Source organism: Canis lupus, chromosome 33 (assembly GCF_048164855.1).
Source record: "Canis lupus baileyi chromosome 33, mCanLup2.hap1, whole genome shotgun sequence".
Classification (NCBI taxonomy): Eukaryota; Metazoa; Chordata; class Mammalia; order Carnivora; family Canidae; genus Canis; species Canis lupus.
In genome coordinates, this window is record NC_132870.1 from 3,719,336 (window position 1) to 3,732,059 (window position 12,724).

Sequence of the window (12,724 nt, forward strand, 5' to 3'; positions counted from 1 at the left end):
AGAGAGTGCAGAGAAGTCTGTCTCTCTGAGACATCTGAAAAACAAGGCTCTTAATTCTTACTTCAGAAGATATGCCTGTAGTATAAGAGGAAAAAATGCAGGGCAGCCCGGGTGGCTCAGGGGTTTAGTGCCGCCTTCAGCCCTGGGCGTGATCCTAGAGACCCTGGATTGAGTCCCATGTCAGGCTCCTTGCATGGAGCCTGCTTCATCTCTCTCTATGTCTCTGCATCTCTCTCTCTCTCTCTCTGTCTCTCATGAATAAATAAATAAAATCTTAAAAAAAAGAAAAAATGCATTAAAGACAGCATAGTTCCTAATAGGCAGTAAGTGACTAATTAATATGTAAAATTAATATCTAGGTACAAATAGATTCATTCTTATTTTTAAAATATATTTATTTATTTGAGAGGGGGAGGGGTGGAGAGAGAAGAAGCAGTTTTAACCAGACTCTGTGCTGAACACAGAACCCCATAGGGCTTGAGTTCACGACCCCAACAGAAACCAAAATGGGATGCCCAACCAACTGTACCACCCAAGTGCCCCCATTCTTGTTTTTTTTTTTTCTTTTTTTTTTTTTATTTATGATAGGCACACAGTGAGAGAGAGAGAGAGAGAGAGAGTCAGAGACACAGGCAGAGGGAGAAGCAGGCTCCATGCACCGGGAGCCCGACGTGGGATTCGATCCCGGGTCTCCAGGATCACGCCCTGGGCCAAAGGCAGGCGCTAAACCGCTGCGCCACCCAGGGATCCCCGATTCTTGTTTTTCAAAAATGGAATTCTGAGTTTCTATAACCAACTGACACCATTGTTATATCCTAATATGAGGGTCATTCACTCATGTATTCATTCCTTTTGCATATTCAGTGTCTATGTGTGCGCACATAGAAAATTATACATATACACACCCACACCCACATTTGCCTCTAAATTCAGATGATTTATGGACTCTCTGAAGCCCATTGAGATTTTTTTTCTCTATATCCATGAACCCAAATATAAGAAATTTCGATTCAAAGTCTTTATTTATCTCATGACATTCATTTGGATGATTAAATAGATAAAGTCGCCACTAATAATGCTATCTGCCAAGTGGTTCTGCATTCCTTTGTCTTCCTTGCTATTTCCTTGTTGGCCGAAGAATCAGGGAAGAAACTTCTAAAATTTGTAAAGTCAAACTGTAAAAGCTGATTGGCTGTCTTCCAAGAGACCAAAGCCAGATTGTCCTTGGAAATTGAAACTAAAACCCTGCATTTATGATCAGAGACCTTAGAGCTGCCATTTATTAATACCATTTTGATATCCAGCACTTGAAAAATACTCTGTATGAACAATTGGGGAGTCTAGCAAAATAGTTTTGACATTTTGCTAACATTAGTTCTTCAACACTGAACCATCTGCTAGAGAGTTCTGAGTCTGAATGAAAGGTGTAAACCTGGATTAGCATCGATATGGTTTTCTATCAAGTTTGGCTTATTCTCATCTCACTGGATGTTTTCCAGGTCCCTTTGGAAGCCAAGATTGCCATTGTAGAGTGTAATGCCATATGTTAAGATTCATATGACATATTACCTAAAAGTCATGAATTATTACACCGTGTCTCTTTATGGAGCTGTGATTAGAAATGTTTATGTAAATGCACCTCCAAAGAAAAATGGTACCTACTGTTAGGCAACACTACGCATGGAAGCACTGAAGAGATTCCCTGACTTGCATGTATCTTGAAAACAGTCTAATCCTGGGATAATGGAAAATCAATGCCTTTTTCTAAATGTACTGATGGGGGGAGGTAGAGATCAAAGGAATCATTAGGAAGAAGCCAGGAACTTCCTCTCTAAAATCACAAAATCACTAATAAAAATGACTCCAAAAGCAAAACAAAATGCTGTATGTCTAAGGGCAAGTCAAAAATGACAGAAGAACATATTATATTGCCAAAGAAAACAGAAATATGAACTTTTGTTCTGTTGAATATTTTAAAATATCATATATATATATACACATGTACGTATACATACACCCATACACATACTTATGCACATATACAAACATACACACGGTATTTTCTAGTTGTTTATGAGGGATTCTGTAGGTTATAAGTAGAACCTGACCCTTCTCTAATGTTATCCAAGAAATGGATAAATAGAGCTCATTTTTGGGATCCAAAAATATTACACAACATTCTGGTTTTTAAAAAGGCTTTGAAACTACTAGCTCTGCATTTCTTCATGCACACATGGAAGGTAAGTACTGCTCTAATGTCACTCCTGTTCTAATAGTATAGACTTGCACAGCTCCAGGAACGTTCTCCTATTCTAATCCTTTGCTATTAAAGTTTTATGGGTTAATGCATAAGGATTAGACTAACTTTGGGCAGGGGTAATGTTTCTATAATGTAATCAATGTTCGATATTCTATAATATTCACAGACACTGATAGATGTACACTTATGCTTTTCTTAGAGTATCTGGAATAAGATCATTTTTTTATTCTAACATTAAAAGAAAATACCAATCATTGTGAAAAACAAAGCTAAGTCTTTGAAAGCAAAACTTCAATGTGTCAGTGTTTTTGATCTTCTGGATATGCAACATTTGCTCCATACATGAATTAGTAATGAAAGATTAACAAGACTGGTATTTCTATAAATCACCTGTAGGAGATATATACTTTTCTATGCCTATCAATAAATAATTGATTTTGTCATTAACATAGTCTACATATATTTGAAGTGATCTAATAAATACGACATTCAAATGTAAGGAATGCTCCCACATAGAACTAATACAAATTATAAATATTTCCAAATCTTTAGGAAATTATATGGAAGTAAGGTGTTTTTATACATACATGCATGTAAACATGTACATTTCATGTATTTATAAAATGAATAGCTTCACCCAAACTTGCTGGCCTGTATATTCTTAGCTCTAATCATACTCACTGGGCATATACTCAAGGCTCAGTGTCACTGTGAGATCAGCATGATCGGCTGTCACTGGTTTCACTGACATCTGTCCCCACAGTGAGACAAGCTGCAACATGAATTATTGAAGACATACACATGCAGATCTGTGTCATGATTACGCCAAATAATACATGTTGCCACACTCTAGAGAGCTGAAGAAAGTCATGGCCGACATAGTCTTTAACCCTTTTTGACAATCTGCTACTGTGTTACAGATTTAAAAAAGAAACACCAATACACTTTGTGATCTGCTTTTGTCTCAGGTAAAAAAAAAAAAAAAAAATCTCCCAAAAGAGGTATTATCTGCTCTCTTTAGCACATGCTAGCCAAATGATTTGAACATGCTCATTTTGTTAAATTTCCTCTTTCACCATATGATTAATATCCTATAGTTAAATGATTAAAAACAAAATTAGCCTCCTCATTTGTAAAGTGATTTTAACTTGGCAAATTAGTTACTTCACTAAAAAAGCATTTCTAGCAGGGTGAGCTTGAAGCAGATTACAAAAAATAATAAATGCTTGTATCAGTAATCTTTTCTAAAGTTATTACAGAATTTAAACAACTTTGTTGATATTCTTATCAAATAAGAAATATACTGTAAAATAATCTTTCAAGCGTCTATTATTGAATATTTGCTGTACTCTGAATCAGTGCTATTATAATAAACCCTTTAGAACTTCACTCAGTTTTATCTATTATGTATTTTTATAGTTTTGTGTTCATCAATTAAGGGTTGAATGATAAATACATATTTATAATTCTGGGGCAAATTATATTGCTATATTACTAATGATATTATTAATTTAATTGAACACAAGTTTACTAACCTCTCTGTGTTTGTTTTATTTTGCTATTAAATGGCCTAACAGTTACATACTTGCCTTTCATGCAGAAACATGCTGTATAGATAGAATAAATCAGTACATGTAAGAATGCGTAACACATCAGAACACTACTATTTAATATCTGTGTTCATAATAGCTGTTTCATAAGCTAATAGCTGTTATAATGACATTCCTCCAAAGATATATGCATTTTAACAAAAGGATCTAGGAAATTTCCCAGTAATTTTAGATACCCTATCTTATTTTATACTCAATACTTATTTCTTTTCATTTCTTTTTTTTTTTTTTTTTAGATTTTTTATTTATTTATGAAAGACACATAGAGAGAGGCAGAGACATAGGCAGGGGGAGAAGCAGTCTCCCTGTGGGGAGCCCAATGTAGGACTCCATCCCAGGACTCAGGGATCACGCCCTGAGCTAAAAGTAGAAGCTCAACCGCTGAGCCACCCAGGCGTCCCTACTATTTCTTTTTCTAGGGTAATGCAAATGGTGTCTGCAGCTCTTAGAAATACATTCTTGCAAAGTGCTTGGAAGAATGCGTTGGATACTGTTGGCAGACATGTCTTGTTTCTTTCCATGTGGTTCATGGATGAAAACCCCTTTTTGGTTCTGGACTATTATTTTAAGTATGTCCATAGCAAACAGCCTTGGAAGATAAGGTAACATCTTTCTCCAAAACAAGGGGCATGTATGCTTACTATCCATTATCCAAGATTTGGGTTTTCCAAGCTCAGAGTTTTTCTTTATAATGCAACCCAGCCCTTTTTGCATGGCCCTGAAGGAGCTAAGGCTCAGCATAAATGCTGATTTTCTGACCACTGCTGTTGCTATGAGTAATAAACTGTCCTTTGTCTTTGACCTTAGAATCTTATGTCATTTGCCAGCATTCATGAAACTGTGGTGGGCTAACTTGTTAGGTTGCAAGTATGGTAAAAATCTCAGACCCATCCCGGTTCTTCATAGATATTTCCAGAAAAATACCCCACTGTGTCCCTGTTCACAAGTAGCTACCTTTTCACAAAAAGAGATTGCAGGTGAGGTGGGGGACTGCGGGGAGAGTGACTTTGAAATAAAACAATTACAAAGTAAGAATGAATGGAAAGGAGTCCAAATTCACTATTTATTCCTAGTTATCAATAAAGGAAGGCTTAACGGTAGTACAAACCTAATGGTATTGGTAATAGCAGGTTCTAATAAACTCTAAATTCTATACCTTTAACCTGCTTCACTCACCACACAGCAAATGCCTTCTGACCATAAACCAAAGAAGTTCCAGTATGGTTTGTAGTCATTGCCCAGAAAACCACTTGTATCCCTCTGACCTGCTCCTAATTTTCATCTCTGTCTAGCTCCTAGATCTTGACATTGTTATTTGGTTAATGCCTTGTTTCTTCATTTTGAACCTGGTATCTGGCTATCAACATCAACGCACTTTGGCTAAGGGGTGTCCTTTCCTTTCTTTCTTGGGTAATAAATATGGTAAAAAATTGTTGTTTGACAGCTAGTATATATTTCTCCGTTTTGTTTTTTTGTTTTTTTTTTTTTGGTGAAAATATCACAAACTTTCTTTGGACAGATAATTTTTATCAACCACATGCTTAGATGAGATCAGATCCATCCTAAGCTCTAGAGGTGGGACATTGATTGCTTAAGCTAAAAAGCATATTTTGCCCCTCCTCTCTGCAATGATAGCAAGATGGACATATTACTTAACCAATCCATTAAGACTGGATCTCAGGTATTTTGTTGATTATGCTGAGTCAGATCTTGATGAATTTGTACAAAGAGATATAGTTCTGGTTACTGCAGCACCCATTAACAGACCTGAGGAGACGGAGGAAACAAATAGAGGAATATAAATTGGTTTCTAGTCACATAGTTTTTCATGCTGGATCAAGACTTATTACGTGATGCCTTTGATAGACTTTTCATTCAATAGTACCAAAAATTTCCTTTATTTTCTTGGGTTTTCTGTTACAAGCAAAGTATTCTAATTAATAGGGAAAATATATACTGCCCCAAATTGAGTCCTTTAGGACTCAATGCTTTGTATTGGCTCAGACATTGCTGTGGTTGAATCTATACAGATCCTTCTAAACTATTGTTTACAATATTCTGGAGCGTGTGAACTCTCTTGGCAATATGAAATCTATGAGTCCTATTCCTCCAAATATTCACACAAATAAACATAAACAAAAATTTGCATATGGCTTAAGAGGGTTTATTGTTTTCCTAAATTCTGTCTACTGTTCATGGGTCCCAGGTGAAGAACCTATTGACTAAGTTATAAATGACAGATAATAATAGCTTTATGTGTTAATCTCTCTGCCAAAATATTTTCATTTAAACAGCTGTTAGAGTCTAAAAAGACACAATTCTAACTGTAACTTTGTACACTAATCCAGTGGATGTAGAAGATAATTTGGGTGGAGGCATCTTCCTATGTTCCCTGAACCTTGACTGGTCAAGGCCTAACCTACTATATTCTCACTGGCCTAGTATATGAAAGTGGGCATTGATGGGAATCAAGGAAGTAGTTCCTAGTCATTATATTAGAATTATATAGTCTTCTGTAATAATGTTGTTGTGCCCAAGATTGCAAATCCGAGAAACCACCAAGGAGCCAACACCGATGCAAGTACATGAGGGTTTATTAGCAAGCTCGAGCTTGGGTCCAAGTTAACCTCACACAGCAGAGTAGGCACTTGGACCCCGAGGTGGGTTCCAGCTGGGTTTTTATGGGCTGGTCTAGGGGCCCTCCAGAAGGGGTGGAGGAATTTCTCAAGCTCTGTTCTCATTCTAATATGGGGCTTTCAAGGGTGTTAAACTGTTTTTTCCTGTAACTGAAGTAAGGTAAAATTCAGCTCTTATTCACAGGGGCCTGAGATGGCTGTACTTGTGCTAACGCTGAACTTAAGGTGGAATGGCCTTAATTTTCTTGGCCTCCACAATGTAGTAGTAGTGTACTAATGTATTTACATTAATAATATAATAATGCTGACTCGGTAGCAAGCAGACTTGAAAGTTGTCTATATGGACTTGTCTGATTAATTTCTATTATTCCCCAGGCTAGTATGGAACCAGAATAAACTTTGGAGAAGGTAAATTTCCTTTTCAAACTCAAAGTGTTGAAGGCACACAATTAACCAAATATAAGAATCATGATGCACTTTTTAGTACTTGAATGAAGTGTGTAAATTACTAAGATTGTGTGAGTATAAATTTGTTTTGTGTGCCAGGAAAAGAGAAAAAGGTGCAGATCTACCTTATCCCATATGTCTCATGATCCAGGATATGCATATGTTACTATAAAATTTCATTTTAGAGCCTATCATATATACGACACTTTAAATATTATTTGCACACAGTTACAATATATTTTGCTTCTGAATATTGAAGCAGTTTGGGTTACCTTTGGATTTCTGAGGCAGGATAGGGAAAATTAGGAGAGCGAAATCTTTATAATGAATTCATAGTCTCATTTAAAAGGTGATTGAGTGAGAGAAAAGTTGTTTTTCAAAAAATCTGTAGTTCTCTGTTGTAAGTTAATTATAAAAAGGATATATGGAAAATACTTGCATTGTTTGCGGCTGATACACTGGTCTCCCCATGCTAACTTATTTATGAGTATGCAAATTTTATGCAAAAGTAGGAGACTCCCTGGGGGTATAGCATTCTACTGTCAGCAAGATATTCCAAAAACAGATGTTTTAATATAGTCTTTAGGATTTGATGAGGGAAATTATGGAGTGCTATGTGAAGTCAGCTTTTTGTAATTTGAAAAAATTACAAAATTATATTGATGCATTCTTCCTTATAATATATATATATACAAACCCTCTTTTACTACAAGTCAGAACACAAAAAGATTTAGTATGGCAAATAATAATAAGAATGTGCCATCTTAAAGGGCCTTTCAAAATTTAGGCATTTATTTCCTTTTACAACTTTGATTATAATTTGGCCTTTTGGGCGTTCTATATCAAAAACCTGCACTAATTTGTGCTTTGTAAAAATGGATTATTTATTAAAATATACTCTAAATAATCATATAGCTTCTATAAGAAAAGTAAGGTTTATAGATTCTTCACAATTTTCAAATATTGATAGGCTTTATATAATTTACTGTAAATTTATGGAATAAAATCATTTCTTCAAAATGGAACAGAAAAGCCCACTGATCTGTTATCTCTTTCTCTAGACCTCATTTAATAATGAAAATAAACAGAAAGCTTTATTCTTTTCGTCTCACAGAAATTTGTGAATTAGTGGCATGACACATGCCATGTCAGGTGTGAGAAAGAGTAGCCCCTTCACCTTCTATTCCCATTTCTTACTTGTCCATCCCTTACTTTCTCAGTTAATTTCTTTTTTTTTCCTCAGTTAATTTCTTAAAGCTACAAAAATATGTTTGTTCAATAAGAATTAGATCAAATATCAAAGTTTGTAACTCTTTGAGCTTTTTCAATATTAAATATTATATTATAAATGAGTTGTATTCATTTCATTTATAGTCATAAACTCTGATTAAACAAAGAAGATTCTTTTAAATAGTTAAAGCAAAGTAGGCCTGTGAGGAGAACATTTTTTTTTTCCCAATGATATATTCCCATTAAAAAAAAAAAGCGCTAGGCTTTTGGCTCTCAATACCAATTTGCATTCTATTTGCATATATTTGCATATGACATTCCTGAGCCCCTAATTCCAAATATCCAAAATAAAATAAAATAAATTAAATAGGGAAGATGACTACAGTTGAATTCCAACTCAATGGGAAGGGCATGGCACACACAAAATACCTAACAGATTTAAAAACCAATCATTCTAATTGCATCCTAGAGGAAGTGCCAGTAACCCTGAAGCAAAAGATGGCTTTGCCTCAACTTTTCTTGGCAGAGGGCTTGCCAGGGACTCCTTTGGCAAATCCTGCCTTTCTGGCTCTCCTAGTCCCATCTATTAGAGGTCACACCACCATCATCATCATCATTATCATTATTAGTCTACATTTTTATACTTGTACATTTATATACATGATCTCATTTGATTTGATTTTCACATCAACCCTCTGAGGGAAGAAAGAGGAAATTATTCTCCTTAATTCAGAAATGCAAAACCTGAGGGCAAGAGAGGTTAAATGATTTTCCCAGAATTATATTTATAACAGGTAGCAGAGTTGGAAAAAAAAGCAAAGCTGGGATAGTTTACTCCAAATTTAATTTAATCTTCTCTAAGGTATTTCTCATCTCCCTTCCATTCTAGCTTTGTGAATAAGATAATCGCTGATCAGTTTTATGTATTTATTATGCCAATTGCAAAGCTCTTTTGGGGCATCCTTATGTACCTTTCTCTCTATTACTTCAGATTCTTAATGTTTTAATTTTTTCTCCATTTCATTTCTTTGATTTGTTTTAAGAAAAAAGATCTTATAAACTCATTTGTGTGCCAATGTTTATGATTTGCTGGGTTACATTAAATAATCTTGCTTCAGCAAACCTGATGAACATCTGTTTATCAATTTATTGAGAATCTATTATATGCCAAGCCCTTCTCTAGGTTATGAGTACAATAGCACAGAACATAACATTTAAGAATATTGCCCTTATGGAACTTAAATTTGGGGTCAGGAGAAGTAGAGATAGGCAATAAATAAATTGTAAAAGATACTAAATGATTATAGATGGTATGGAAAAAAGAAAAGAAGAGGATAGGAAGCACCAGATTTGGGTTGGGAGAGATTGGTTCAATTTTAAATAAGACATTCAAAGAAGGCCACAGTGAGACGGTAACATTTGAATAAAGATGTGAGGAGGTAGGAACCAAGGTATCCCAAAGGGCATCTTGGACCTATCAGTTCCCACTGGGAACTAGAAGCATGAGCTCAGTGTAGCAATTTCAGGATTGCTACAAATGAGGACTACTGTGTGCTTTCTGTTGTGCTCCTCAAAGAAGAAGAGCATCTAATGAAGTTCTTTAGTCTCCAGTTTATCATCATATGTTGGGTATATATGTGGGGTACAGATCTTTGTGGTTTGGATAACTGCCTTCTTAGTGAACAGATCTCTGGGTGAAAACGAATGCAGCTAAGGAGTTATATCTGTATCTGGGCCAGATGCAGATTGTGAGATAGAGACGTTTAAGTTTGATGCTATATTGGGATGAATTGGAGGAGAAAGGTAAGCAATATTGTGTATTTGTTAAGAATAGAGATATTTGTAATCAGAGGATGGACTGTGGTGGATTGAAAAACATGGCTGCATTATTTTGTATCTCCTTTCATCAAAAAGTGTGGTCTATCTGGTTTAGGCTACTGGATGGAGGGCAAAGGCTATATAGAGGACTGAGTTTCTCCAGCCAACAGCCATACCAACTGCCAAATCTGTAACTGAGGCTATCTTGGATCTTCCAGCCCAATATTCCAGCAAAATGCAGCTGCATGAGTAAGCCCAGATGAAACTATCAGAGGAACAGCCTAGCCAACCCATAGACTCTTAAGAAATAATAAGTCGTTGTTTTAAGTCATTAAGTCTGGGGATGATTTGACTCACAATGGCAGCTAATAAACACCATTTTAGTAGGATAGCTCTATTTTGTTCTAGGTAGTCTATAATGGACAAGGTGGTGGGACTAGAGAAGGTAAGGAAGCATAATGACAAGTCAAATACCTTCCATCAAACTTAAAGGAAATAAGAAATAAGAAATTAAGATATAGGAAGCTAAGTAACATACCCAGGTTGCATAGCTAGTAAGAGCTGGAACTGGAATTCAAACCCAGGCAGACCTGAAATTCTAGTCTGTGCTCCAAACCACTCACTACACTGTATTTCAAAGACAAAAAATTTGTAGGAAGGTCTTGGTTAAGTAACATTTATTGAATTTCTGCTTTTACTGGGTTCCAATTTTGTATATTATATTATTGAATACCTAATGTGAAGTTCTAGGTTTTTTATTTTTTGTTCTTAAAATTAATTTTTTTTTTTGGTAAAATTGAGGCTTAGTCTATCTAGGATAGTGAGTAGAACAGTGAGGCAATATTTTCTAGATCACATGATACTTGAGTTACGTATTAAAGAAAGAACAAAAGAAAAACACGAAAAAAATACTTTTCAAATCTCTGTGCACATTCAAATCCTATCTAGGTTTCAAATCCCAATATACGGACTGTTTTCTATAAAAGCATGTCTGATTTTTCCCAGCCTGAAGTGTTTGCTTTCCCTCCAAATTTCCTGGACAATATATCTCTTAGAACTTACTTTCTATCATGTCTAACATTCACTTATCATATGTTGTATGGCCTTTCAGTTGGAATCCAGGTATGATTTATGTTTGTACTTTTTTTGTTGCCAGTGAGATAAGATGGGTAGAAGAATGAACTGATGATTAGAAGGATGGATAGATGGGTGAAGGAATGAATCTCTTGCCTTTGAACTAATTCAAACCTCTAACCCATGTTTTTGACATTCCTAAGGGAACATTTTCCGTAAAAATGTTTTTCTGATGTGCTAAGATAAATTAATGGAAGTTACTGAAAATATAATAGAATTGTATATATCATAGAATTAGGTAGGATGAGTATGCCATACTGTTTGGCCTGATTGCCTGCCTTTCCACATTAACTACCTAATAATTACTCTCTTCTATCTCAAAATTGGCAACACTTATCCCAGTAGTATGTTTCCTTTATTAATTCTTTTTTGTACATCTATTTGAATGTTCATATGTAAGGCACTATTTTGCTAAACTGCTAGATCTTTCTTACTTCTCAACAAAGTCTCTCCCATCAAAATGTAAACTTACTTCTTCTCAACTGCTGAATATGAAGACCACCTAACATACTTAAAAGAGGTGAGTTACTCAGGGCAGTTACATAATTTACAGGACCCAGGGCAAAATGAAAGTGCAGCCCTCTTGTTCAAAAATTATCAAGAATTTCAAAATGGTGACAGCAGAGCACTAAACCAAGCACAGGACCCTTCTAAGCACAGAACACTGTGTGAATGCACTGGTTGCTCACATGTGAAGATGTGGGCCCTAGAGTTCCCTTAGCCTTTTTATCTGTAGCCTTGATGAGTAGCTTTTACCATGTAGACAGAGTGAAAAACCTACCTACTCCATTTTTCGGTGAGGAGAGAAAAACAATTAACATAAGTTGTCCCTGAACATACTTACTGGGGGAGGGTGTATATGTCTGCTCTGCTTGTTGAGGTATTAGGACCATATTGAGGTACAGCTAATACAGGTACGTGCATATAATGTCAGTGTACAGCTTGATGAATTTTCACAAATTAAACCATTCCTAAGTAACCAGAAACAAACAGAAAATTATCCACACCCAGGGTGTCCCTCTTGTGTCCTCTTTGATTTCTTTTATTCCACCACCCCAAGTCAAGTATTATCCTGACTTTTAACAGCATAGATTAGTTTTGCATGTTTTTATATAAATGTAATAATGTGGACTCTCTTATGTCCCCCCTTTTTTCTCTCAAAACAATGCTTGTGAGAATCATAGCTGTCACTGCATTCAGTTGTAGTTCACTCAATCTTGTTGCTCTAGAGAATTGCATTGTGTGAATATTCCGTAGTTTTGAAATTTCCGTTTTGGGTATTTGGACAATCTTCAGTGCTTCGGATAGTATGAATAATGCTGCTATGGAATAATGCAGCCACGAACATTCCAGTAATGATTTTTTGTGCATATATGTATGAATATGAATAGATGTATGAATCTATTACTACTGAGTATATACCTAAGTTGGATTTGTTAAATCATAGGTATGCATATGTTTAGCTTTAACGGATATTGTCAAATAGATTTTCAAGGTTGTTACACAAATTTATACTCATCAGCAATATATGAGAGTTCTGATTTCTCCACATCCTTGCCAACACTTGATGACCAATAAAATTAAAGACT

General features: G+C 35.5%; 1 long non-coding RNA gene across 1 annotated transcript; it reads right to left on the reverse strand.

Annotated features, from left to right (window-relative positions):
* Positions 1-5,332: 5,332 nt before the first annotated feature.
* On the reverse strand, positions 5,333-12,199 carry LOC140623482 (uncharacterized). Its single transcript, XR_012023088.1, has 2 exons — positions 11,980-12,199; positions 5,333-5,637 (listed from the first exon to the last, which is right to left on the reverse strand). It is a non-coding gene; the product is annotated as an uncharacterized lncRNA (long non-coding RNA).
* Between the last annotated feature and the right edge of the window lie 525 nt (positions 12,200-12,724).